Genomic DNA, 7,134 nt, shown 5'->3' on the forward strand with positions numbered 1-7,134 from the left:
TGTGATGCTACTGGTGATTCTCACTAGGCATCATTGGTTACCCCATGAATTGCAAGTACAGGCTGCATGGATAGTGGTACTCTTAGAGGTATTGAAATAAGGCTAAGCACCAGTATGCCACTTAACATCAGTGTGTTATATCCAACATTATTGGTAAAAGGCATTTGAGTCCTTAATTCAAGCCTAATGAAACAATAATGTGGCTTACGATTGACCTCACTATCTCATGCACAAAGATCACAAACCTACTATTTTTTCTGCACTTGTCCCTAATTGTTTCATAATTTAACACGCCTTATCAGTGGTTGCATAGCTGGTATGAATAGACTAAATCTAGCATGGATACTACTAGTCAAACAACCATATTTGGTGCATGTACTAGATAATTTACTGTGAGGTAAATATAGCCATAAGACCTCTGATATAATAAAGGCTTTTTCTATCAATGTGCTCACAAAATGTTTTCTGTGTTGGTAATTTTTTTTTAAAAGGGACTCGTTATGTATATCTAGAATATAATACAATAGGATCTTCATGTCAATTGAGATCAGATCTTTAGATCAAGTAACCATTGAATGTGAGGAAGTCAATCCAATTATTATGATGAAAACCAGCTGACAAGATTTGCAAGATAATAAACTAAAATGAATATTATTAGTGTTTTGTTTCTTCAGATTGCATTGACTCACTTAGATGGCAGACTTATTGTAATGAAATCAAATCGACCACATTTGCAAAATCAGAAAAATAAATCATTTCCTTCTCTCTTAAATGGCAGATTGTAAACCAATTAGGTAGTATTCATTGTTATTGAATGGATGGGAAATAATTACATCTAGGCCTTAATCTCAATCCATTTAAAATTTCTTCCCTTGATAGTGTACTATCTGTAATCTCTTATTCTGGTTGATGAGTGGTAACAAGCTCAAGGCCGATATATCACAAAATTATTACCTCGTTACATCAACCATTTGCTTCTGTGTGCTCAAAATCTTTGCCAGTGATGTCTTTTTTTACCCATTTAACGTCAGTGTATATTTGCTAGAATATACACATCAAGATGGTGTTAAGATAGTGTTGTGTGTTAAATGCATTACTCATCACAACATGGTGTCAAGATATATAATTAAGTGTTGTGTGTTGAATGTATTATTCATTTAAAAATAAATAAAATAAAATTAGGGGTTGTTACAGATTCCATGGAAAGCACATTATAGTGATGAGTTGTTCTAAGATGAGTATGAGGTCTGGAAATACAACCCTATAAAGAGACCAACAAAAGTCTGCCAAAGTCGGAAGTTTGATGCTTGGATGTAAGATATATTCTATCAATTTTCTTACAATCTCGTTTGGGATCAATGGTTTTCTTTGGCAACATTCTTATAGACCTCAGCTAGAAGAAATGACTACTTAAATGCTTGGTTGAAAATCCTTGTATCAAAGTTGTGATCCACTCCTTAGTCAGATCACAGGAATGTATCAAAGGATAATTATGATGGCTATTGAAGGAGCCACGTCACCTACAATTTCAGTGATGAAACTCACAATATGATCTTCAATCATACAGAAATATTGATACACCTTCTGATCTAGGAAATTCATCTTGATATTTCAAATGACAGCATCATAATTTGGGTTATGGCTCAAAGAAAGATAAGGTCAATGCTGAAAGTTGAAGTGTGAGATAACAAACCTGTGTTTTTCCTTGAAAATATTGCATTGTGTTCAGAAGCAGGATGTTGAAAAGCTCATGAAAGTATCACGCCATTTGTTGTCATGAATATTACATTGTTAAGTAAAGGACCTGGAAGATGCAGTGCATTTGGTTATTGCTGGTGCCAAGGGCATTTGAAGGATGGAACCTATTTTTGTTCAATCTTGAAAGTTAAGAATTTGAAATAAGGAAAAAGATCACTGTCAAAGCACATTGTGATGGAGCAAGTTCACCGTTTGACATAACAAGCTTATAATGAAGAAAAAGGCCGAGTCCTCTTTCAAGTTTGGAGACAAAAGTACTCTCAAGAAAGATGAGTCATTTGCAAAACTGAATTATTACTAACTGATATGATAAAGGATGAGCTACTTGGATTGAAAAGGTCAAAATCAATGTTCAGCTGAAAATACAGAGTTGCAGGAATATCCTTACTAGTACTGCTGAAGCAGTAACCAAGTATGCTATGGGTCTATCATATTTATCTCTTGATGAAGACATCTCATTGGAAGATCCATGATCTTGACTCATTCGCTTAGTCTGATATCAAGATGAAATATCCTTTGATTGTTTTCTGAGGCATTGGGACTCTATGATTTTTTGGACATTTGGTTATGAAAAGGAAAATTGGCACATTACAAAGTCTGATTGGACTTGCAAGGGGTGTAAAATGTAACTAGGATTTATCCTAGAAGACTAGAAGTCTTGAATGTAAAAATCCTAGGGTTTGTAGATAAAACCCTAGATCTAGATTAACATTTTCACTGAAAGAAGAAACCCTAGCCTATGCAAGGAAGGAATGGCACCATGTTGATGATGAGGACAAGGATGATAAAATTGCAAGATGGATGCAAGAAGGCTAAGATCAAGAGGGAGCTAACATTTCCTATGATCCTCAAAAGATAAGTAACTTATATCTCTCTTCCTTGATTATTGTTGTTAGCTAGCCTCTTGTCTTTGCTTCTCTTTGCTGGGTTATAATCATTCTTTCGTGACCTCCTGGTGAGGATTGCAGGTACATAGCGAAGGTTTCCAAGGCTCTGGAAACAGATGGAAGAAGTGGAAGAACAAAGTAAAGCTTGTGACAAGAGGATATTCCTATAATTGGTGATGTGTTGAGAGATATTATACTAGATGTGATCTTAAGCTTAGAGGGAGGAGGCAGATCCACAAATATGAAGTATACCTTGATCGTGTCAAAGGGAAGTCAGTGGAGATTTCCAAATAGATCTACAAGATCTAGCATGTAGCAGATGGCAATGTTACTACAAAATCTAGTAGGCTTTGGAGAGAGACACCCTACAAGACTAAAAGCTAGACTACGTGCTAACAATGGGGTGGAGGCCTAATGTCACCTCAGCCAAAACCCCTGCTCTTTATGAACTTTCACTAATGGGAGGAGTCTCGGTATGAGGGAGATCACTTAAAATGGATATGCTAGGTATAAGGTACAAGGTGATCAAGCTACGACTCATTCAAGAGAGAGACTCAATAATGTTTCAGAGCTTCAAGGAAGCAAAACACTCTCTAAGAAAAGCCTTAGAAATCAAGGTTCAAGACCTAGGGTTTTGAGGTTTTTCAATGGTGATAGGTGTTCACAAGGTCAAGAACAAAGAGAAAGGGTTCCTTGCAAAGATAATAAGTTATTCCAAGGCTCATGAAACCCTTAACAAAGTCCTCAAGTTGAGGGAGAAGAAACTAGGGTTTCCTTCCTAGGGAAAATTTGAGTGGATACCCACCAAAATGATAGGTCATGTATCCAAGACCCACCTCTTGATGTTTAGGCTCTCAAACTACCAAAAAGCCTCCTCCCTAAAATTTTGTTCCAAGCCCTAGTTTTTTTCTCTAGCCTCAAAAGGACCAAATTTAAGGAGATAAATTTATCTTGGAAGTTGACCTGGAAACATTAGATGGGCTTAGATATTTGGGCTTAGATGGCATAAACATTAAACTCTGTAACCTCATAAAACACAGGAAGGGAAAAGTAGAGTCAGAATATGTAATAGATACTGCCCTCTCATATCAATAGCAGCCTGGAAGAGAGGAAAATTTTAGAGTTAAATGTGAAGAATATCAATAGATCAAATTGTTTTAGACAAATTTCAAAGCCTAAGTTGATTGAGCAATTGAAGTTCCAGTCTTCATTATCTAAGGAACTTGGGTCTGGGTTTTGTGGTAAAGTCCTCCGAACAGGTGGACTAGAGAAAACTGGGATAACAGATCAAATTTTAACTACCTGTGTAGTTTGGAGTGGAAAAGGCACCAAATTGGTGTCATTTCTTAGGAAATCCGAATGAGGCCTTCGATAGGGAGGGGCTAAGAAAACTAGTATTGATGTCCTTATTGTCATAGGTCCAACCATTGATGAAGTAGACCCACAGTATCCAGGTGCTAAAAAGGATGACCCAGGTTGAGGAATAGTTTGTGGCATCCATTATTGTTGCCTCTGCTGCTACTGCTGCCTATGCAAACCCCAGGATTTCATTGAATTAGACCAGGGTAACAAATTGTTAGAAGCAAATGTTGCAACCCACTCTGATACATTGGAAATTCCTAATGTAGGAATGTTGTTATCCCTTGGGATATCACCTTTAATCCATTCCTCTACACCTCTCTCAAGTTCTTTAAATGGGGTGGGCACTTGCTGAGATGCTATTCTATGTACAGTTCTATCATTTGCACCAGCTCTGTTTGCTACAATAACTTCCCTAGACAGTGCTAATGGAAATGGAAATGGCTCTTGCAGAGAGCTCCCAACACAATCACCAACAAGAAATCTATTAGCTGCAATAACGTCCCTTGAGAGAGAGGAGGATGAAGGTGAATCATAAAGAGAGACCAATATATTCCTCTACAGAAAAATAGACATAATTAGGGGGAAAATCCTAGAACTAGACGATGGCAGAGTAGGACGATGCAACTGTTGCTGACAATGATGATTGTGACTAGAACTGAAGCTGGAACAACCTTGTGCGGGAAAATCATAAGAAATCCATTATGATGCTCCTCTAGCCCAGGGTTCATAATGTTGGTGTTCAACATAATGGATTCTACTCTCTCTCTCTTGGTGAGCATCTTTCTCTTGGATGTTGAGTGTTGTTGTTTCAGCTGTTGGGCCAATTGTATCTCCTTAGACCTATGATGTGAAAATGCTTTGGAAATAGTGATTTTCTCCTGCTCATCATTACATTCTCCCTCTGCTGGTGTCTGTGAGCAAAACCCAAGTTGGTGTGCCACTACCATCCCACAAAACTAATAAAATTAGCATTTATAGATTAGACATACTAAACTATTTAGTAGCAAGGAAGAAAAACGTTTCTCAAACTTCACAGGATAACACAAGCCCGAAACTATAATACCTATTATAAGAAAAATACACCTTAAACTATATGTAAAATAGTAAAATTTTAAGAAGCACTTACATTGTTTTAAACTTGACCAGGCAATCATGGCAGTATTCTTCAACTATTCCTTTTGGTTTTGTTCCTCTGATGCACCTGAATACCCAGCCAGGACTCGGCTAAGAGCACTGAGCAACTTGGCATACAATAATTTGGTTTTATCAATCTCATTTAAGAATCTGAATCTATGATCAAGAGAAGGAAGTTGGTAACATCACTTTATCGACCACATCTCATCCGCTCCCAAAGTTTTTGATTGAAATACCTGCTATGGTATTGCCTGGTAGTTAGGTATTGACGCAAAACGGGGTAGTAGGCAGTTTTCCATATCGATTGGTAGATGATTATTTTCATATCATCTTTCTTAGATCTCCCAAATGAGATCTCATGAAGATATTTATTCTTTACTGCATGTCAGAGATTTCCTTTCCTAATTTTTATATATCTCTTATCTGTCTCCTTTCTTGCTACATAGAGATGAGAGGTCTTTTAAGAGTTCCTTCTCATGAGTTTAAAGGAGACATGTTCACTCACTTCCCTTCTTTATAAGGATTATGTCAATCCATTTTATTCCATGCAAGATAACCCATCTATCCTATAGATCTCCTTGCATTCATGAAGTCATTTCAAAGAAAAAATGATTACAAATATTCAACTCACATTTTCTTTAAGTGACACAGAACTCGCATTATATTTCATTCAAATGTATACAAATCTTCAACTGAATTTAACAACCCTCCAAGACCAAGAATGATCCTCCAAATGCAAGAACACTTCTCCAAATGCAAGAACACCGAAGTCTACAAGAAGAATAATGAAGATCTTCATGTTGGCTCAAAAATGAATTAAATTAAATAAATGGAAGTAACATCGGCTCAATAAAATAGTCATGATGGTTCATGAGTTTATGTTGGCTTTCATATATGGACATAACCACTATAAATACCCATCTAGGGTCAGCGAAAATACATGAAGAAAAAATCTCGCATGCCTCTGAAATTTTGCATATAGGAGTAGAGCCGCAGTAGGGTTTGACTACACCTCGTTTGGGTTTTAGGTGCAGTCATGATCTCGAGTATATGGAGCAGGAAGGAGGAATATCAAACAAGTCTGTAGCTCTAAGGGAGGAAAATATCTCATCATATCTCTGAGACCCTTCGCATGACTGTAAGGTGCAGTTCTCAGATCACTGTAATCTCGGATGGGACAACAATGACTTTAGGTGACACAGTAAGCTGTTATAGTGACTGTAAAGCCCTCACATATATCCCTGTAGTTTTGATCTAGCCATATATATGTGTATCTCAGTGATCTCACACTATTACAGTATCGGCATGATAAGGAGCAACAATAATCATTACAGTCTTGGCTTAAATGGAGAGTAAGATTTTAGTGCAAGAAAGAAAGTAATCACAATTTCGGTGAACCTAATTCATGGTAGTCAATGCATATATGTGATGGAAAGAATCTTAGAATCCTTACTGTCTTCATATAGCCTTGGTCTCATTGTCTCGGCTTAAGAAGCATCACATTGATCCTATCGTTTCCCTCACTGTCTTGGCACTTTTTTCATAAAGTACATTCTCTACTGCTCATAGTTAGCATGATGATGTTTCCAGCTAGGGTACAGTGATGATCCAAATATGGTGTAGCAACAATGAAGCCCTCGGTGCATTGATCAAGGATGAAAATTGAGGTCACAATAATGATCTCAATGAAAAAGCTGAGATCACCTATGTGGCAATCTCAAGAGATAATCATGACACATCAATGATGTCAACAGTAATGAAGATCTCAGTGAAGGAGAGGTGCAGCAAGGATGATGACCCCAACAACGATGAAGAAGAGGATTGATGTCTTGGTCTTGGAGAGGCAAATTGTGTCAAGGGTCATGGTTTTGGTATTCGTCAATGGAATCTCTATAAGAATAATTTTGTGTGGGTTTTCCTCTCCAAGAGGGAGAGGTTTTGGCCTTGGCAAAAAGCCAAATATTTGTGTTCTTGTCTCTTTTGTTTTTGGTAG

At 37.2% G+C, this 7,134-nt stretch overlaps 1 pseudogene; it reads right to left on the bottom strand.

The window, feature by feature from the left end:
* Window positions 1-3,813: 3,813 nt before the first annotated feature.
* Window positions 3,814-5,161, bottom strand: LOC149157632 (uncharacterized; annotated as a pseudogene).
* Between the last annotated feature and the right edge of the window lie 1,973 nt (window positions 5,162-7,134).

This window comes from Pinus tabuliformis, chromosome 5_2, assembly GCF_031772625.1.
Source record: "Pinus tabuliformis cultivar Carrire ecotype Pingquan chromosome 5_2, CPIR1, whole genome shotgun sequence".
NCBI classification, from domain to species: domain Eukaryota; kingdom Viridiplantae; phylum Streptophyta; class Pinopsida; order Pinales; family Pinaceae; genus Pinus; species Pinus tabuliformis.